The following is a 22,600-nucleotide window of genomic DNA, read 5'->3' as shown; positions in this document are numbered from 1 at the left end:
GGGGGAGATGCCCTGCCCCCTGCCAGGTGCCAGGCTCAGTGGGAGCTATTTATCCTGTGAGGCTCCTGTTCCCTGGTGGCCCTGCTTCATCCCAGGCACAAAGTGACAGAAGAAGGAACAACAACACTGGCAGTGGCCAGCTCACCAGCTCTAGAGTCAGCTCCCTGCATAACTACCACAGTCCCCCAGTCCACACTGGCCTAGATGCTCTCGGGGCAGCGCGGGTATACAATGGAATATTACTCAGCCATTAGAAACATGGATGGAACTGGAGGGTATCATGCTAAGTGAAGTAAGTCAATCGGAGAAGGACAATCATCATATGGTTTCACTCATACAGGGAATATAAAAAATAGTGTAAGAGATTATAGGGGAAAGGGGAGAAAATGAGTGGGAAAAATCAGAGAGGGTGACAGAACATGAGAGACTCCCAATTCTGGGAAAATAACAAGGGGTAGTGGAAGGGGAGGTGGGCGGAGGGTTGGGGTGACTGTGTGAGGGGCACTGAGGGGGGCACTTGAGAGGATGAGCACTGGGTATTATACTATATGTTGGCAAATCAAACTTCAATTAAAAACTAAACATATAAAAAATAACTCTTAAAATATTAAGACAATTAAATGACTTTCCACGCCACAGAACTTTTCTGCATCTGCCTCCCAATAGATTCATCAGGCAAGGTTTACTCTCCTTGTATTCCAATTAATTTCCTTATTGGCTTCCAGATCACCTCTCTGCATTGTCTGCCATCCACCATACCTGCAGCTTTAGTGTCTCCTTCTCAGTACTTTCTGCAGCGCTCTCCTCTTTCTCTTCTGGAGAGGCTAGTGTCCCAGTTGGAAGCTCTTCTCTTCTTTATGTGAATATGCTTGCAGAGCCACTATCATTTCAATAACTGTTTCTATTTTAATATGTTTCATACACTTACCTCCTATCCAGACTTCTATCTCAACTATAGATCCATTCATCCCACTACCACTGGATACCCCATATCATTGCTTCAAAATCATACTCACTAACTTGCTGCAAACCTCATTCATTATTACCCACAAATCCCTCATCTTCCACTCCAAAACTGTTATTTGTTTCTTATCCAAATGAAGATATTATCTGCCCCTTTGTTAAGATGATTATCAAAGCTTATGGATTTTGCATGGCTGTTCCTTTTTTCTGCTGCAACACTGGAAAAGTTTGAGCAAAGAGTATTTGTGTACAGAAAAACTTCTAGACTTAGAGTGACAACAAAGATATGGAGAGTTCTAGAAGATAAAACCTGTTGTTTTACAGTTTTTTTCTTTTTTTATTTAAAATTAATAAATTTTTATTTAAGATATTTGACAAAGTTAATAAAATTTTTATTTAAGATATTTGACATGTGATTCCTTCTGCCGCCAATCACCATAGTTCCACCAAAGCCAGAGTGATGATCTTCAAAATAGCACTTTTAAAACAAACTTTTGTTCAATCCACAGCTGTCACTGTCCAGAGGTCTTCTCGGATCTCCACTTGAATATGGACATACTTCAAAAACTCCCCACTGTAATCTTTGAGGTCCAATTTCTTTAGAGCCCCATTTAGGGTCTAAATAGATAAATGATATTCCTGGTTCTCAAACATCCTCTAAACATGAATGAGTTCAAATCGTATTCACCCCTAAACTATCACACCCTAGAACTGTACAGATTGTTGGGATACGCCAATACCTTTAAGTCCAGACACTGTTTTCAAGTGAAAAGCCTTAATATTCATATTCCTATCTCTTCCTTTTCAGACCATTCTATCCTCTGTCCCATGTTTTTGGATTTTGATGCTCTCTTTTTAGACGAAGCAGCTTCTTCAGTATATTCCTCTTGTCCTAAATACAGATACATTTTCTTTGGTATTTCAGAACTTACTATGAATTCATTATTGTCCACCAATTTGATATCACAACCATCATCATGTTCAAGAGTTGTTGCAGCCTCTTCCACTGTTTCTGACTCTTCAATAGGAGAGAGAGATCCATCATCATCCAAGTATTTGTATCTACGACTGTCAAAATCTTCCCTTTCTAAATCTTCACCAACATTCATTTGTTTCAAGGATTCCTTGAGATAGTATTCATACTTCAATTTTTCAAGGTAGTTGAAAAATCCTCTTGCCACCGCTTGCTCAAAGCTTGAAATCTTTCTCCATGGTAATGGCTTTTTTACATTCTCAGATTCTAAAAATGGGAACCCAGATCCTTTGTCTTTAACTTGTTTCTTATTTATTTGGGAGCGTCTAGTGGTTTTTCTTCCTTCTGGTCTTCCCCTTGGTCTTTCTTTTGGCTTATATTTCCTCTTTTTACGTTTCTTTTTTTTTTGAATCTTTCAAAAATAGCTTTTAAAGTCAGTGGTCTTGGTTCAAAAGAGGAGTCACTAGATGAATCCCTTGCTTCAACACCTCCAGATGAACGAACAAACTTTCTAATAGGGTTTCTTTGCCCCTGTTTTGGTGAGTAAGGGACACACTGAGTCTTAAATAAGCTGCTACCAGAAGAATTATCACTTTCATTGTCAATTTCTACAGCTGAATTAGATGCCATTATAGGTTGAGAAAATTCGTTACTTATTCTCCCCCAAGTCCTCTCCAAATTGTATTCACTACTTGTTTGCTTCAGAGTTCTCAACAACCACGCGGAAGGAAAGTACAGTTTTTTTCTGAGGACAGTGTAACCTAAAACAATTGGTATTAATTTATTTGCTATTTATTTTCATACAACATTGCTGAGTAACTTTTATTCATCTAATTATTCTATGAGAAAAGCATTAAGTAAAAATATAAAGAGTATCAAGCACTCCATTAGGCAAAGAGGTTAAAAATACCTGTTTCCTGTTACCAAGGAGACAATCTAACCATCAGAAAGGGAACCCTTTCTCAGGGCTTGTGAATGGAAAAGGAGTATATATTTTACATTTCTACCTACACTGCACTTGGTCATTGACTAATATTGCCTGAATTAGAACATAGACTTGGGCAATGTTTTATGATTTTTAAAGATTATTTTGATGGTAGGACACTCTGCACTCAGGTGGATGAAGGGCAGAACATTTTTATGACTTGTTCCAAGCAAGAGAAGATTGCCAGGCAGGGTCAAATGCAAGATTGGTCCTGGGACCAATAGGAATAGCAAACTTCAGCTTGTGGATGGCATGGGTGTAGAGTTGGCCAGGTTTGATGGCCTCCCTATGGATTGGCTAATTTGAGTAATTTCTTAGTCTCAGGGGCAGAAAGGTTGTCCTTTGTTGTCTGATATCTGGCCCTGACAGATTACAGCTGGTGCATAGTAGCTCTGTCTGTAAGATCCTGATAAGGGAAGTGTTTCAAGTGTGGATTTATTCAGCTACTCAAGAAGGGGAATTGATCAGCCTCTCTAACCAGGATCCCAAAATTGAGTCAAGATGGCATTAAAAACAAACCAAACCCCCCCCCCAAAATCCTATATTATGAGCAAGTGATTTGTTAATCAGATTTTTGCCCTCCTTGTCTTACATTATGATATCTACAAGCTACACAATTCTTTTTTTTTTTTACGAAACTATGTAGTACTTGATTTCAGTACAAAAACAATAGAACAATATCAAGTAAAAGATAGAATTCTAAATTTATGAACATATGTGGACAAAGTAACAAGTAAATAATACTTTTTCCTGTTAATACAGTGGTATAATGGATATATATAAATATATATATATATATATGCATATATATTTTTATTGTTCAATTTGCCAACATATAGCATAACACCCAGTGCTCATCCCATCAAGTGCCCCCCTTAGTGCCCATCACCCAGTCACCCCCACCCCCGGCCCACCTTCCTTTCCACCGTCCCTTGTTCCTTTCCCAGAGTTCAGAGTCTCTCATGTTTTGTCTCCCTCTCTGATATTTCCCACTCATTTTCTCTCCTTTCCCCTTTACTCCCTTTCACTATTTTTTTATATTCCCCAAATGAATTAGACCATATAATGTTTGTCCTTCTCTGATTGACTTACTTCACTCAGCATAATACCCTCCAGCTCCATCCATGTTGAAGCAAATGGTGAGTATTATCATTTCTAATGACTCCCAGTGTTTCCCGATTGAGAATGATATTCATTGTGGGCTTTTCATAGATGGCTTTTAAGACATGGAGGAATGTTCCTTCTATCCCTACACTCTGAAGAGTTTTGATCAGGAATGGATGCTGTATTTTGTCAAATGCTTTCTCTGCATCTAACTAGAGGATCATATGACTCTTGTTTTTTCTCTTGCTGATATGATTAATCACATTGATTGCTTTATGAGTGTTGAACCAGCCTTGCATCCCGGGGATAAATCCCACTTGGTCGTGGTGAATAATCTTCTTAATGTACTATTGGATCCTATTGGCTAGTATCTTGTTGAGAATTTTTGCATCCATGTTAATCAGGGATATCGGTCTGTAATTCTCCTTTTTGGTGGGGTTTTTCTCTGGTTTGGGAATTAAGGTGGTGCTGGCCTCATAGAATGAGTTTCGAAGTACTCCATCACTTTCTATCTTTCCGAACTGCTTTAGTAGAATAGGTATGGTTTCTTCTTTAAAAGTTTGATAGAATTCCCCTGGGAAGCCATCTGGCCCTGGACTTTTGTGTCTTGGGAGGTTTTTGATGACTGCTTCAATTTCCTCCTTGGTATTTGCCCTGTTCAGGTTTTCTATTTCTTCCTGTTCCAGTTTTGGTAGTTTGTGGCTTTCTAGGAAAGCATCCATTTCTTCTAGATTGCCTAATTGATTGACGTATAGCTGCTCAAAGTAAGTTTTTAAGATCATTTGTATTTCCTTGGTATCGGTGGTGATCTCTCTTTTCTCATTTATGAATTTATTAATTTGAGTCTTTTCTCTCTTCTTTTTAATAAGGCTGGCTAATGGTTTATCTATCTTATTAATTCTTTCAAAGAACGAACTCCTGGTTTTGTTGATCTGTTCCACAGTTCTTCTGGTCTCGATTTCATTGAGTTCTGCTCGAATCTTTTTTTTTTTATAATAAATTTATTTTTTATTGGTCTTCAATTTACCAACATACAGAATAACACCCAGTGCTCATCCCGTCAAGTGCCCCCCTCAGTGTCCATCACCCATTCACCCCCACCCCCCGCCCTCCTCCCCTTCCACCACCCCTCTTCTTTTGCTGGGTGTAGGATCAATTTGCTGTTTTTTTTCTCCAGGTTCTTTAGGTGCAAAGTTAGCTTGTGTATTTGGGTTCTTTCCAGTTTTTGAATGGATGCTTGCATTGCGATGTATTTCCTCCTTAGGACTGCTTTTGCTGTATCCCAAATATTTTAAATGGTTGTATCTTCATTCTCATCAGTTTCCATGAATCTTTTTAATTCTTCCCTAATTTCTTGGTTGACCCTTTCATCTTTTAGCAGGATGGTCCTTAACCTCCACGTGTTTGAAATCCTTCCAAACTTGTTCTTGTGATTTAGTTCTAATTGCAAAGCATTATGGTCTGAAAATATGCAGGGGATGATCCCAATCTTTTGGTATCGATTAAGACCTGATTTGTGACCCAGTATGTGGCCTATTTTGGAGAAAGTTCCAAATGCATTTGAGAAGAATGTGTATTCAGTTGAATTTGGATGTAAATTTCTGTAAATATCTGTGAAATCCATCTGGTCCAGTGTATCATTTAAAGCTCTTGTTTCTTTGGAGATGTTGTGCTTAGAAGACCTGTCATTTGCAGAAAGAGCTGTGTTAAAGTTACCAAGTGTAAGTGCATTATTACCTAAGTATGTCTTAACTTTGGTTATTAATTGATTGATATACTTGGCAGCTCCCACATTTGGGGCATAAATATCGATGATTGTTAGGTCCTCTTGTTGGATAGATCCTTTAAGTATGATATAGTTTCCCTCCTCATTTCTTACTACAGTCTTTGGGATAAACTTTAATTTATCTGATATGAGGATTGCTACCCCTGCTTTCTTTTGAGGACCATTTGAATGGTACATGGTTCTCCAACCTTTTGTTTCCAGGCTGTAGGTGTCCTTATGTCTAAAATGAGTCTCTTATAGACAGCAAATAGATGGGTCTTGCTTTTTTATCCAGTCTGAAACCCTGCGCCTTTTGATGGGGTCATTAAGCCCGTTCACGTTCAGAGTTACTATTGAAAGATAAGAATTTAGTGTCATCATGATACCTATTCAGTCCCTGTTTTTGTGGATTGTTACCTTGGACTTCCTCTTTCTTTTACAGAGTCCTCTTTAGTATTTCTTGCAGAGCCGGCTTGGTGGTCACATATTCTTTCAGTTTCTGCCTATCTTGGAAGCTCTTTATCTCTCCTTCTATTCTGAACGAGAGCCTTGCTGGATAAAGTATTCTTGGCTGCAGGTTCTTCTCATTTAGGACCCTGAATATATCCTGCCAGCCCTTTCTGGCCTGCCAGGTCTCTGTGGAGAGGTCTGCTCTTAATCTAATATTTCTTCCCATAAAAGTTAGAGATTTCTTGTCTCTTTCTGCTTTAAGGATCTTCTCTTTATCTTTGGAATTTTCAAGTTTCACTATTAAATGTCGAGGTGTTGAGTGGTTTGTATTGATTTTAGGGGGGGATCTCTTTATCTCCTGGATCTGAATTCCTGTTTCCCTTCTCAAGTTAGGAATGTTCTCAGCTATGATTTGTTCAAATACATATTCTGGACCTCTGTCCCTTTCGGCGCCCTCGGGAACCCCAATTACACGTAGATATTTCCTTCTGAGGTTGTCATTTATTTCCCTTAACCTATCCTAATTTATTTGAGTCTTCTTTTCATAACCAACAAAATGGTTGGTGTCATATCTTTTTTTTTTCTCTTTTTAAATATTTTTTACTGGAGTTCAATTTGCCAACATAAAGTATAACATCCAGTGCTCATCCCTTCAAGAGCCCCCCTCAGTGTCCCTCACACAGTCCCCCCGTCCCCCGCCCGCCTCCCCTTCCACTACATCTTGTTCATTTCCCAGAGCTAGGAGTCTCCAATGTTCTGTCACCCTCATTGATATTTCCCACTCACTTTCTCTCTTTTCCCCTCTAATTCCTTTCACTGTTTTTTATATTCCTCGAATGAATGAAACCATATAATGATTGTCCTTCTCTGATTGACTTACTTTACTCAGCATTATGCCCTCCAGCTCCATCCATGTTGTAGCAAATGGTGGGTAATTGTCGTTTCTAATGGCTGAGTAATATTCCATTGTATACATAAACCACATCTTCTTTATCCATTCATCTTTCGATGGACACTGAGGATCCTTCCACAGTTTGGCTATTGTGGACATTGCTGCTATGAACATTGGGGTGCAGGTGTCTTGCCTTTTCACTGCATCTGGATCTTTGGGATAAATCCCCAGTTGTGCAATTGCTGGGTCTTGAGCAGTTCTATTTTTAACTCTTTGAGGAACCTCCACACAGTTTTCCAGCATGGCTGTACCAGTTCACATTCCCACCAACAGTGCAAGAGGGTGCCCCTTTCTCCATATCCTCTCCAACATTTGTTGTTTCCTGTCTGGTTAATTGTCCTCATTCTCACTGGTGTGATGTGGTATCTCATTGTGGTTTGGATTTGTATTTCCCTGATGCCAAGTGATGCAGGGCATTTTCTCATGTGCTTGTTAGCCATGTCTATGTCTTCTTTGATGAAATTTCTTTTCGTGTCTTTTGCCCACTTCATGATTGGATTGTTTGTTCTTGAGTGGCGAGTTCAATAAGTTCCTTATAGATCTTGGATACTAGCTCGTTATCTGATAGGTCATTTACAAATATCTTTTCCCATTCTGTAGGTTGTCTTGTAGTTTTGTTTACTATTTATTTTGCTGTGCAGAAGCTTCTTCTTTTGATGAAGTCTCAGTCATTCATTTTTGCTTTTGTTTCTCTTGCCTTTATAGATGCATCTTGCCAAGTTGCTGTGGCCAAGTTCTAAAAGGGTGTTGTCTGTGTTCTCCTCTAGGATGTTGATGGATTCCTGTCTCACATTTAGATCTTCCATCCATTTTGAGTTTATCTTTGTGTATGGTGTAAGAGAATGTTCTAGTTTCATTCTTCTGCATGTGGATGTCCAATTTTCCCAGCACCATTTATTGAAGAGACTGTCTTTTTTCCAGTGGATAGTCTTTCCTGCTTTTTCAATTATTAGTTGACCATAGAGTTGAGGGCCCATTTCTGGGTTGTCTATTTTGTTCCTTTGATCTATGTGTCTGTTTTTGTGCCAGTACCACACCTTCTGATGATTACAGCTTTTGTAATAGAGCTTGAAATCCGGCATTTGATGCCCCCAGCTCTGGTTTTCTTTTTCAATATTCCCCTGGCTCTTTGGGGTCTTTTCTGGTTCCCCACAAATCTTAAGATTATTTGTTCCAACTCTATCATACCAAAATACCAAAATATTCATGGTATTTTGATAGGAATTGCATGGTACATCTAAATTGCCCTGGGTAAGAGTGACATTTTCACGATATTAATTCTTCTAATCCATGAATATGGAATATTTTTTCATCTCTTTGTGTCTTCCTCAATTTCTTTCAGAAGTGTTCTGTAGTTTTCAGGGTATAGATTGTTTACCTCTTTGGTTAGATTTATTCCTAGGTATCTTATGCTTTTGGGTGCAATTGAAAATAGGATGACTCCTAAATTTCTCTTTCTTAAGTCACATTGTTAGTGTATAGAAATGCCACTGAATTCTGTGCATTGATTTTGTATCCTGCGGCATTGCCGAATTCCTGTATGAATTCTAGCAATCTTGGGTAATCTATGTACATTATCATGCCATCTGCAAAGAGGGAGAGTTTGACTTCTTTGTCACTTTGAATGCTTTTCATTTCTTTTTGTTGTCTGATAGCCGAGGCTAGGACTTCTAGTACTGTGTTGAATAACAGTAGTGAGAGTGGACATCCCTGCCGTGTTCCTGTTCTTAGGGGAAAGTCTCTCAGTTTTTCCCATTTGAGAATATTTGCTGTGGACTCTTCATAGATGGCTTTTAAGATGCTAAGGAATGGTCCCTCTAACCCTACACTGAAGAGTTTTGATCAGGAATGGATGCTGTATTTTATCAAATTCTTTCTCTCCATCTATTAAGTGAATCATATGGTTGTTTTTTTTCTTACTGATGTGATCTATCACATTGATTGTTTTATGAGTGATGAACCAACCTTGCATCCCAGGGATAAATCCCACTTGGTCATGGTGAATAATGTTAATGTATTGTTGGATCCTGTTTGCTAGTATCTTGTTGAGAATTTTTGCATCTGTGTTCATCAGAGAAATTGGTCTATAATTCTCCTTTTTGGTGGAATATTTGTCTGGTTTTGGAATCAAGGTGATGCTGGCCTCATAGAACGTGTTTGGAAGTATTCTGTCCTTTTCTATCCTGCAGAACAGCTTTAGTACAATAGGTATTGTTTCTTCTTTAAACGTTAATAGAATTCCCTGGGAAGCCTTCTGACCCTGGACTTTTGTGTCTTGGGAGGTTTTTGATGACTGCTTCAATTTCCTCACTGATTATTGGCTGTCAGGTTTTCTATTTCTTCATGTTCAAGTTTTGGTAATTTGTGGGTTTCCAGAAATGCATCCATTTCTTCTAGATTGCCTTATTTATTGGCATATAGGTGCTCATAATCCAGTTTTAAAATCATTTGTATTTTTTGGTATTGGTTGTGATCTCTCCTCTTTCATTGATGATTTTCTTAAATATATTTTTTAAGATTTTATTTATTCACAGACAACACACACAGAGAGAGAGAGAGAGAGAGAGAGAGAGAGAGAGAGTCAGAGACACAGGGAGTGGGAGAAGCAGGCTTCATGCGGGGAGCCCGACATGGAACTTGATCCCGGGTCTCCAGCATCAGGACCTGGACTGAAGGCGGCGCTAAACCGCTAAGCCATTCGGGCTGCCCCATTCATGATTTTCTTAATTGAGTCATTTTCTTTTTAATAAGGCTGGCTAATGGTTTATCTATCTTATTAATTCTTTCAAATAACCAACTCCTGGTTTTGTTGATCTGTTCTACAGTTCTTCCAGTCTCTATTTCATTGAGTTTTGCTCAAATCATTATTAACTCTCTTCTGCTTGGTGTAGGTTTTATTGGCTGTTCTTTCCCCAGTTCCTTTAGGTGCAAGGTTAGCTTATGTATGTGAGTTTTTTCCAATTTTTTGAGGGACGCTTGTATTGCGATGTATTTCCCTCTTTGTGCTGCATTTGCTGTATCCCAAAGATTTTGAATTGTTGTATTTTCATCTTCATTAGTTTCCATGAATCTGTTTTATTCTTCTCTAATTTCCTGGTAGACTCTTTAATCTTTTAGCAGGATGCTCTTTAACCTCCACGTGTTTGAGTTCCTTTCAAATTTCTTCTTGTGATTGAGTTCTAATTTCAAAGCATTGTGGTCTGAAAATATGCAGGGGACAATCCCTATCTCTTATCCATTGGGACCTGATTTGTGACCCAGTATGTGTTCTATTCTGGATAAAGGTCCATGTTCATTTGAGAAGAATGTGTTCAGTTGCGTTTGGATGCAAAGTTCTGTATATATCTTTGAAATCCATCTGATCCTGCATATCATTTAAAGCTCTTGTTTCTTTGGTGATGTTGTGCTTAGAAAGTCTGTTTTGCAGAAAGTGCCATGTTGATGTCTCCCAGTATTAGTTTATTATTATCTAAGTATGACTTTACTTTGGTTATTAATTGATTGATATACCTGGCAGCTCCCACATTAGAGTCATAAATATTCATGACTGTTAGGTCCTCTTGTTGGATAGATCCTTTAAGTATGATAAAGTGTTGCTCTTCATTTCTTACTACAGTCTTTGGGATAAACTTTAATTTATCTGATATGAGGATTGCTACCCCAGCTTTCTTTTGAGGACCATTTGAAAGGTAAATGGTTCTCCACACCTTCATTTTCAGGCTGCAGGTGTCCTTAGGTCTACAATGAGTCTCTTGTACCTATCAAATAGATGGGTCTTGCTTTTTATCCAAAAGATACCTTGCATCTTTTGATGGGATCATTTATCTTTCTTACATTCAGAGTAACTATTGAAAGATATGAATTTAGTGTCATCATAATAACTATTCAGTCCCTCTTTTTCTCGATTATTTCTTTTGGCTTCCTCTTTCTTTTACAAGGTTAGCCTTAATATTTCTTGCAGAGCTGGTTTGGTGGTCACATATTCTTTCAGTTTATGCCTATCCTGGAAGTTCTTTATTTCTCCTTCTATTCTGAATGAGACCTGGCTGAATAGAGTATTCTTGGCTGCATGTTCTTCTCATTTAGGACCCTGAATATATCCTGCCAGCCCTTTATGGCCTGCCAGGTCTCTGTGGAGAGGTCTGCTGTGAATCTAATATTTCTCTCCATGTAAGTTAAGAATCTCTTTTTTCTTGCTGCTTTAAGGATCTTCTCTTTATCTTTGGAATTTGCAAGTTTCACTTTTAAATATTGAGGTGCTGAATGTTTTTTTATTGAAATTGGTGGGGGAACTCTCTATCTCCTGGTTCTGAATGCCTATTTCCCTCCTCAAATTAAGAAAGTTTTCAGCTATGATTTGTTCAAATATTTTCTGGCCTTATGTCCCTCTTGGTGCTCTCTGGAACCCCAATTATATGTAGATTATACCTTCTGAGGCTATCATTTATTTCCCTTAACCTTTCCTCATGTTCTTTTAACTGTTTTTCTCTTTTTTCCTCAATTTCCTTCCTTACCATCAATTTGTCTTCTGTGTCACTCACTCTTTCTTTCACCTCATTAACCCTTGTTGTTATGATCTCCAGTTTGGATTGCATCCCATTTAATTGATTTTTAATTTCAGCTGGTTGGATCTAAATTCTTCAGTCATGAAGTCTCCTGAATCCTTTATGCTTTTTTCCAGAGCCACCAGTCATTTATAATTGTGCTTCTGAATTGACTTTCTGAAATTGAGTTGTAATCCATATTATGTACCTCTGTGGCAGAAAGTACTGTTTCTGATTCTTTCTTTTGTGGTGAGTCCTTCCTTCTAGTCATTTTGCTCAGTAAAGAGTGGCTGTGGGAGCAGGCTGAGTCCAGAATATCAACCATGACCTTAGTAAATTTCACCCTAGAAGATTCTTGTTAGAAGCAAAAACTCTTTCTCTGTAACATTCCAGCTGTTGTCTCTTTAAATCTCAGGTGGAATTCTTAGGTGTTCAGGATGGTTTGAACATTATCTAGATAAGTTGGTGGGGCCCAGGGAGTTGAGGACCCTACTCCTCCCCCATCTTGACCCACCTCCTTAAGGTCTGTTGGTGTCATATCTAAGAATTTTTACCAAACCATGGTCATGATGATTTTCTACTATGATTCATTTTAAGTTTTATATTTTTATTTCTTTTTTTTATTTTTAAAATTTATTTATGATAGTCACACAGAGAGAGAGAGAGGGAGAGGCAGAGACAGGCAGAGGGAGAAGCAGGCTCCATGCACCGGGATCCCTATGTGGGACTCGATCCCGGGTCTCCAGGATCGCGCCCTGGGCCAAAGGCAGGCGCCAAACTGCTGCGCATCCCCTATTTTTATTTCTTTAATCCATCCTGAGTTAGTTTCTATATATAGTGTGAAGGAGTGGTTCAACTTCCTATGTTTTGCTTGTGGCTATCCTATTTTCCCAGCACCATTTGTTGAAATTTACATCTTTGCTTTTATAAAAAAAACTTCCAACAATTTTTCAGAGTACTTATACTATTTTAGATTCCTACCAGCAATGTCTGAGAGATCTAGGTGTTCTGTAACCTGGTGAGTAATTTGTTAGCATGACTATTTTTATTTTAGATGATCTACCAGGAAAACTTGAGTTTACATAATGGCAAGTGATGTTGAATATATTTTTCTATGTTTACTTGCCATGAATATCTCCTCTCTGGTGAAATGTGTCTGCGTTCTTTTTTCCATTCTCTAAATATCTGTTTGTTTTCTGTTGAGTTTTGAGTTGCTTTTTTGTGTTCTAGATATAAGACTTTTGTCATATATTTTGGCATAAACTTTCTCCTGGTCTGAGACATTTATTCATCTGTTCATAAGGCTTTTTCATAAAACAAAAGTTTAATTTTGTTTAAAAAGGCATTAAAGTTTTTAAATTCTAATGTGGATCTTGCTTTTGGTATTATATCTAATAACATTTGATTTAGATCTCAAATATTTTCCTCACATTTTCTTCTAAAATTCTAATAGGTTTTTTTTTGTTGTTGTTTTGTTTTGTTTTTGAAAGAAAGAGAGAGTGTGTATGAGAGAGACTGGGGAGAAGAGCAGAAGGAGCAAGAAAAAGATAATCTTAAACAGGCTGTGTGGATCCCAGTGTGTATCCTTACCTGGGGGCTTCATCTCATGACCCTGAGATCATAAAGTGAGCCAAAATCAAGTGAGATGCCTAACCAACTGAGCCACTCAGGAGCCCCTAAACTTTTTATACTTTTACACTTAAATGCATTTAAAATTAATTTTTATCCATGACATAAAGTTTAGGTTAGTTTATTTGTTTTGCTTGTATCCAATTGTCCCTATACCTGGTGTTGGAAAGGCTATCATTCCTACATTGATTTGCTTTTGCCACTTTGTCAAAATTTACTCAGACATACCTGAATCTGTCTCTCAGGTCTCTATTATGTTTTACTTTTTTATATTTCTTCTGTCTTCTTATATCTCACTGTCCTAATTACTAAACCTATACAGTAAATCTCAACATTGGGGAAGGTGCTTCCTCCCACTTTAGTTTTTTGTTATTTATTTATTTATTTATTTATTTATTTATTTATTTAATAAATTTATTTTTTATTGGTGTTCAATTGACCAACATATAGAATAACACCCAGTGCTCATCCCATCAAGTGCCTCCCTCATTACCTGTCACCCAGTCACCCCCCCACCCACTTCCCCTTCCACCACCCCTAGTTTGTTTCCCAGAGTTAGGAGTCTTTCATATTCTGTCTCCCTCTCTGATTTTTCCCACTCATTTTTCTCTTTCCCCTTTATTCCCTTTCACCATTTTTTATATTCCCCAAATGAATGAGACCATATAATGTTTATCCTTCTCCGATTGACTTATTTCATTCAGCATAATACCCTCCAGTTCCATCCACGTCGAAGCAAATGGTGGGTATTTGTCGTTTCTAATGGCTGAGTAATATTCCATTGTATACATAAACCACATCTTCTCTATCCATTTATCTTTCGATGGACACTGAGGCTTCTTTGGCCATTGTGGACATTGCTGCTATAAACATTGGGGTGCAGGTGTCCCGGCGTTTCATTGCATCTGGATCTTTGGGGTAAATCCCCAGCAGTGCAATTGCTGGGTCGTAGGGCAGATCTATTTTTAACTGTTTGAGGAACCTCCACACAGTTTTCCAGAGTGGCTGTACCAGTTCACATTCCCACCAACAGTGCAAGAGGGTGCCCCTTTCTCCACATCCTCTCCAACATTTGTGGCTTCCTACCTTGTTAATTTTCCCCATTCTCACTGGTCTGAGACGGTATCTCATTGTGGTTTTGATTTGTATTTCCCTGATGGCAAGTGATTCAGAGCATTTTCTCATGTGCTTGTTGGCCATGTCTATGTCTTCCTCTGTGGGATTTCTCTTCATGTCTTTTGCCCATTTCATGATTGGATTGTTTATTTCTTTGCTGTTGAGCTTAATAAGTTCTTTATAGATCTTGGAAACTAGCCCTTTATCTGATAGGTCATTTGCAATATCTTCTCCCATTCTGTAGGTTGTCTTTTAGGTTTGTTGACTATATCTTTTGCTGTGGAAAAGCAGGAAAACCATAGCTGGGGGCATCACAATGCCAGATTTCAGGTTGTAGTACAAAACTGTGGTCATCAAGACAGTGTGGTACTGGCACAAAAACAGACACATAGATCAATGGAACAGAGTAGAGAATCCAGAAGTGGACCCTCAACTTTATGGTCAACTAATATTCGACAAAGCAGGAAAGACTATCCACTGGAAAAAAAGACTTCAATAAATGGTTCTGGGAAAATTGGACATCCACATGCAGAAGAATGAAACTGGACCACTCTCTTACACCATACACAAAGATAAACTCAAAATGGATGAAAGATCTAAATGTGAGACAAGATTCCATCAAAATCCTAGAGGAGAACACAGGCGACACCCTTTTTGAACTTGGCCACAGTAACTTCTTGCAAGATACTTCCATGAAGGCAAGAGAAACAAAAGCAAAAATGAACTATTGGGACTTCATCAAGATAAGAAGCTTTTGTTTATTTATTTTTAATTATTCAAGTTCCTTTGACTTTTCACATAAACTTTAGAATAAGCTTGTCTATATCTACAAAAGAAACTTGCTGGAATTTTGATAGAAACTATGAAAAATTGATGATGTCTTTAACATTTTTGAGTCTTACAATCCAGGGATCTGTTGTGCCCCTCCATTTATTTAGATAATTCTTGAGTTCTTTAGTTGGTCTGTAACTTTTGGCATGCCAATTCTATACATGTCTTGTTAGACTTATACCTAGATATTTCTCTTTTTTAATCACTTTTTGGACTGATTATAAAAAGCATTGTTGTAAATTTTTGTTTCCACATGTTCACTACTAGTAGGTAAAAATGAGATTGATTTATGTGTTAATCTTATATCTTTTGTCTTTCCTATGCTTACTTACCAGTTTTGTAAAGTTTTTTTTCCTAGATTCTTTAGAATTTTGTATGTAGGCAATTAAACAGTTTTCTTGTATAATTTCTAATCTGTGACTCTGATATTGTATTTTTCATTGTGTTCTTTATTATAAAATATGATGTGAGATGCAGGTTTTCATACATACTGTTTATCAAATTGAGGATGTTTTTCTGACTTCCTAATTTACTAACAGTTTCTATTTCTAGTGTTTTGTTTAAAATTTTTGTAAAAAATTTGTAAAGATTTTATTTAAAAGTTTTTTTTGCATTAATTGCTATGATCATGTGATTTTTCTTCTTCAGCCTATTGATATGATGGATTACATTGATTTATTTTTAAATGTTGACCTATTGCTAGAATGAGTCCCACTTCATAGTACTTTATTTGTTGTCATGTTTTATAAATTGCTGATTCAATTTTCTATTTTTAAAAATTGTGGTAAAAACACATAATACACAAAATTTACCATTTTATATAGTAAACTTTAGTGGCATAAAATGCAGTTACACTGTTCAGCAATCAATTTCTGTATTTTCATTCTTGAGAAACTAAAACTCTATACCCATTAAAAACAACTTCCTATTTCCCCCAACATCCCCTGTCCATGACAACCACCACTGTATGTTCCATCATTATGAATCTGACTACCTTAGATACTTCTATAAGTAGAATTGGACAGTATTTATCTTTTCACTGGCTCATTTCACTTAGCATTATGTCCTCAAGATTCCAACATAAGGTAGCATGTGTGAATTCTCTTCCTTTTGAGACTGAATAATATTTCATTGCATATGAATACCACATTTTGTTTATCCATCCATTTGTCAATGGACATGTGGGTTGCTTTCATCTTTTTTCAATTCTTTGGGGTATATAAGTAATAAAATTGCTGGATCACATGGTAATTTAATTTTTAATTTTTTGAGGAATGTCCATATTCTTTTCCAAAGTGACTGACCATTTTACATTTCCATCAACAGTACAAAAGAGTTTCACTTTCTTTACATCCTTGCTACTATTTTAAAAAATCTATTGTTTAATTATAGTTGTTGTACAATGTTATATTAGTTTCATGTATACAACATAGTGATTTGAGAATTTTGTACATTACTCATTGTTCACTGTAACTGTTCACCATCTGTCACCATACAATGTTATTATAACATTATTGACTGTATTCCCTATACTGTACTTTTCATCTCATAACTCATTTATTTTATGACCAGAAATTTGTACCTTTTAATCCCCTCTATACCTATTTGGCTAATGCCCTCACCTACCACTCCTCCAGCAACCTTGGTTTATTTTCTGTACTCAAGAGCTTGCTGATTTTTTTTATTTGTTTGTTTATTTATTTCTTTTAGATTGCACATCTAAGTGAAGTCTTATGGCATTTTTCTTTACCTTATTGGTAAAGTGGCTTATTTCACTTAGAATAAACTCTGTAACTTTATGCATAATGTTGCAAGTAGCAAGAATTCATTACTTTTTGTGGCTGAATAATATATATATACCACATCTTTATCCATTCATTTATTAATAGACACTTGGATTTCTTTTTTATCTTAGCTATTGTAAATAAGTATTGCAGTAAACATAGGAGTCATATATCTTCTTGAAATAGTGGTTTCATTTTCTTTGTTTTTTCAATAAATGATGTTGGGAAAACTGGACAGCTACATGCAAAAGAATGAAACTGGATCACTTTCTTACACCATATGCAAAGATAAAATCAGAATGGATTAAAGACCTAAAGGTGAGATCTGGAATCATAAAACTCCTAAAAGAAAATACAGGCAGTAATCTCTTGGACATTGGCTTAGCAACATATTTATAGATATGTCTTCTCAGGCAAGGGAAACAACAAAAGCAAAAATAAACTATTAGGATAACATCAAAATAAAAAGCTTTTGTACAGCAGAGGATTCCATCAACAGAGCAAAACCTAGGGAATGGGAGAAGATATTTACAAATGATATATCCAATAAGGAGTTCATATCCAAAGTATGCAAAGAACTTTTAAACTCAACACCAAAAATAAAATCCAATTTTAAAAATTAGCAGAAGATCTGACTATATTTTTCCAAAGATAGACAGATGGCCAACAGACACATGAAAAGATGCTCAACAATCATCAGGAAAATATAAATCAAAACTATAATGAGGTAATACTTCACACCAGTGAAAATGGCTAATATCAAAAAGACACGAAATAAATGTTGGTGAGGATGTGGAGAAAAGAAAACTGTCACACACTGTTGGTGAGAATGTAAATTGGTGCAGCCACATGTGCAATCCATGAAGTCTTGATTCAGTTAGCCTAGTGTCAACTTATCATTGGATAAACATCTCCTAATACCTTGAACCAACAAGAATTCTAGCGTTTGCTGAAGCTCTGTGGGCTAAGTTGGGGGGAGGGTGTTGTGGAATGCTTTCAGTGCTTCCCCAGACAGTTTAAAACACTTCACTCTTCTTTCACTCAACCTTCACTCTACACTTCCTGCTTGCACAGATCTTCAAGAAAAGCCAGAGGTAAGACAATAAGATTCAAAGTACTGTACTAATATCTTTTTCCCTACATTTTTCTCTTAAGGATTTTTTTGCCAGCCTCTTGCTTGCTTGTTCTCACTGCCTCAGGCAACTGGGATGTTAAACAATTGTGACTAGTAGTTATCTGCTTGAAAAGCTGCTTTTAATATTTCTTGCTAGGTGGATCTTCTGACATTGTATACCCTAATTTTTTGCCAGCAAATCTTGATTTCTCCTCCTTTTTTTCTATCATACAGATATTTTTTAGCTAAACATTTTCATTTTGAGATGATTGTAGATTCACATGCAGTTGTATGAAATAATTTGGAATCTTCATGTGCCCTTTACCATCTCCCTCAGTAGTAATGTCTCACAAAAGCATAGCACAAAAAGGAAATCAGGACATTGACATTGATACAGTCAAGATACAGAACATTTCCATCCTCACGGGTATCCTTTGTGCTGTACTTGTCCTTTTATGACTGCATTCACTTCTGCCCTGTCCTTAACCCCTGGCAACTATTAACTTGTTCTCTATTTTTGTAATTTTGTCATTTCAAGGTTATATAAGTGGAGTCATACAGTATGTAAGCTTCTTAGATTGGCTTTTTTTTCAATCAGGATAATTCTTTGAGATTCATCCAGGTTGTTGCATGACTTGTGCCCTTAATAAGTAAGTCATGTTTAAAAAAATAAGTAAGTCATGTTTATATTGTACTATCCATTCCCATAACATAAATCAACAAACTAAGCTCATGAATTTGAGGCGGTGAGAAAAAAATAAGGGGAAGTTGGGCATTCTTTGAACCTCACATGGAAGAGAAAAGGAGTGGTCTTTCTCTTTCTGGGCCTTTCTTTTTTTTTTTTTTTTTTTGAGCATTCTAATGCAGAATGATTTTACAGTGCTGTATAGCTATAGCTTACATCTTTCCTCAAGCTCCAGCTCAGTTAAGGACTAGGATTTTGTGTCATAAGTCATTTCTTTGAAGAAAAAGGCAAATTATTATGACTTCTTTTAAGAAAGTAAAAATTAGGGGCACCTGGGTAGTTCAGTTGTTTAAGCATCCACCTTTGGCTCATCTTGAAGTCCTGAGCCTCTCATCAGGCTCCCTGATTAGCAGGGAGTCTGCTTCTCCCTCTCCGTCTACAACTCACTAACCTCTGCTCATTGTTCTCTTTCTCTCAAACAAATAAAATCTTCAAAAAAAAGTAAAAATTAAGCAGTTTTTTTTCAATGTTTATTACTCTAAATTCAATCTTGCATATCCAATTACAAACAATATATTTACTTTTTGGAAAAATATCACAGTAGAATAATCACTGTTTGTTTCCTGCTTATTGCAAATCACTGTGAATATGAATATAATTAATTGCAAAGATATTTTTAATATTTTATCTAAATTTCTTTTGCATTATTCTTTTCAAGTCAAAGTAAACAAAGTGAAAATATGCATAAATCCCTTGAGAACAAATACCAAATGAGGCAATAAATAGATTATAAATAATAGCTTATCTACATTAGCATTGTTTAGGGGAAAAAAAAGTTTTGCAAATAATGCACACTTATGGGAAATTTGTGTTTATAATAATTTATATTTAAAGTATTCCAATCAACTTCTGTTATTCTTACACACTTCAAAGTTGTTATTAACTGAATAAAAACAGTGTAGAGTAAGATCTTGACCTAAGTTAATAAAGTTAGATGGGGGACAGCCAATTTTACTGAGGTTTAGAGATATTATAAAGAATTTTAAATTAATATGAGACATGCATATTTTATGGAGAAATAGATCATATTTTAAAAAGAAAAAGCAATTAACATATGTGTGCTAACATTAGAAATGAATTCTCACCTTTGATTAATGTAGCACAAGAAAATCCCTATCTTCAAATTGTGATTAGGGCTTAAATCACATTTGAGTAGATAATTTAAATGTTCACTTTCATATTTAATTGGGACCATATATTAAAAAATGCATTCAGATCAGTATATATAACTTGTGGTTGATTTTAAGATATAGGATGACAGAGGGAAGTGAGAATGTGAGTTCCAGCTGCTGAAATTTGCTAACAGAATAAAATCATTTCTTCATTCAATGCTATAATTTTGCACTTATACCTAACTAAAGATGGCCCCTTTTCATCTTTCCTTCAACTATTTTTTGGGGGTGGAAAGAAAGAATAAGATGACAATTTTTTCTATATTCCTATTTTTCTCCCAAATACTTTCAGTTAATTAATGTTCATTTTCAGAAGGACTAATTTGAATAAAGTCTCTACTAGGCATCTTTTAGGTGTCTGATTTATCCTACAAAATTAAATCTACACAGATAAAATGTGCAAGGTTGATTTTTTTAGAAATATTAATGCTCAGAATCTTTCTTATTATTGCTTATAAGTGGATGATAGCTATTTCAGCACTTAGTGGAAGTCAGTGACAAATACTATATTGAGTCAAATTTTTTATCCACAAGCATCTTAAAGTTTATGGAATAAGTATATATCATAATTTTAAAAAATCAAATGATCTAAATGTTTCATTTCTGACTCTTTCCCCTTGGAATAAGTTCATGTTGTCTTTCTGTTTCATGAGCTTGCCGAAATTCTCACAATTTCTCCACTCTTCTATTCCATTCATCACCTAACCCCTCCTCACCCTTCAATATCCTTCCAGTCATCTCTGTGGACACCCCATTCCCTATTCTAATGAAAAATGGGTTTCTGAACAACCAGAAGGATGTTTGTCTGAAGAAGGCCTCCTTCCAAACCTGAAAGAGGCCAAGACTCCGTTACTGTAATATTTTGAGGGGCAGGATCCTACCATTTATTTTAAATAAACAAAACAAACATTTAAAAATGAAGAATTCAGGGATGCCTTGGTGGCTCAGTGGTTGAGCATTTGCCTTTGGCTCAGGTCATGATCCCAGAGTCCTGGGATGGAGTCCTGCATTGGGCTCCCCACAGGGAGCCCGCTTCTCCTTCTGCCTATTTCTCTCTGTCTCTGTCTCTGTCTCTGTCTTTCATGAATAAATATTTTTTTAAATGGAGAATTCAAAGGTAATCTAGGGACTACTGAGGAATTGTTATTAAAAAGATAAGTATTCATTTGGTTTAATTAATACCTTCAATCTCTGGATTTGTATCTCTTGCCTGGATGGCTGTGACCCAGTTACCAGCATCACAGAAACACTTTTTTGAGCAGTCACGTCCCACCTCAAAAACTTTGAGCACCTGTTGTTCTATAGGGGTTCCAACATTCTCAAGCTCAAATTCCTTTATTTTCAAGTAATTTCCTTGCTTTGTGTTTTCAGTCTCTTGAGCATCTTCTTCAATTGGATTCCTTCCTCTTTGTTCTTTGGAAATAGGTGTCATAGCCTTAAAAATAACAGAAATTCCCTTTCTAAGAACTTATCTAAATAATAAGAGATATGTATAGTTAAAGCTGCTCTCTGCAGAGAAATAGTGGAAATGACTTGAGTGTGCTGTAACATGCGACTGTTTAATAAAATAAAAGTTCAGCCCTTCAGTGGAATTCTCTACAGCCAAAGTTCTCACCTGGTGGTGATATTGCTCTCCCAGAGAATCAAATGTCTGCAGACATTTTTGATTCTTACAACTGGGTGGGGGATGCTAATCGTGTCAAGTGGTTTGAAGTTAAAGATGATGCTAAACATTCTAAAATTGAGATTTCTGAACCCTCAGAAAATTTCTCCTTAGCTGACATTCTCCTCCTTGAGAACACACCTAGGCTCTGGAAATAGCACCTCTCCCAGGTATTTTCAATGATCAGTTGTCTGATGGCTCCCAAAACTATTGCTCCTGTCCCTGCCTCTGCTTATGTTTCTCTCTGGCTTCAACACTTGGGTGTGGAGTGGGTAGTGTTTCCATCTCCTGTCCTCCTCACCTACAGTCTCCTATTGCACAAGGCTTGGCCATTCATTTCCACAGGTTCACTGACCTTTCTAGGGTTTCCCCCTTCTCTTTCATGTTCATTGATTCACATTTTGGTTATAATAAATGATGGTGGAAAGATGTTAGGGTTCAAGACCGATGGCCAAGAAAGAATTCTTGAAATGTCTTTGGTGCACAAAGGTGAGTTTATTAAAGCACAGGGACAGGACCCATGGGTAGAAAGAGCTGCACTGGGGTCATGAGGAGAGGCTGGTTATATACTTTCAAGTTGGGAGGGGTTAGGAAGAGTGTAAGTTTCTAAGGAATTTTGGAAGCAAAACTTCCAAGACCTTTAGGGGGGCTAGCTATTGTTGGGAAAAGGTCATTTATTACTGTCTAATAAAACCTTAGTTGTGAGACCCTTCAGATGTATACTGGTGGGTCGTGCCAACTTGTATCTTGGTTGGAGAGGGTGATAGAGATAAAATAAGTTTTCAAAGGAATTATTGTTAAAGTAGACTT

General features: G+C 36.7%; 1 protein-coding gene and 1 pseudogene across 4 annotated transcripts in view; one reads left to right on the top strand and one right to left on the bottom strand.

Moving 5' to 3' along the window:
- The window catches only part of GABRG3 (gamma-aminobutyric acid type A receptor subunit gamma3), a 694,245-nt gene that overhangs the window by 465,944 nt on the left and 205,701 nt on the right, over nt 1-22,600 (top strand). The window lies entirely within an intron of this gene.
- On the bottom strand, nt 1,334-2,653 carry LOC140615544 (TATA box-binding protein-associated factor RNA polymerase I subunit D pseudogene; annotated as a pseudogene).

Source organism: Canis lupus, chromosome 2, assembly GCF_048164855.1.
Source record: "Canis lupus baileyi chromosome 2, mCanLup2.hap1, whole genome shotgun sequence".
Lineage (NCBI taxonomy): Eukaryota > Metazoa > Chordata > Mammalia > Carnivora > Canidae > Canis > Canis lupus.
Note: the sequence above shows the minus strand (reverse complement) of the source record. Positions and strands in the feature narration are given on the sequence as shown.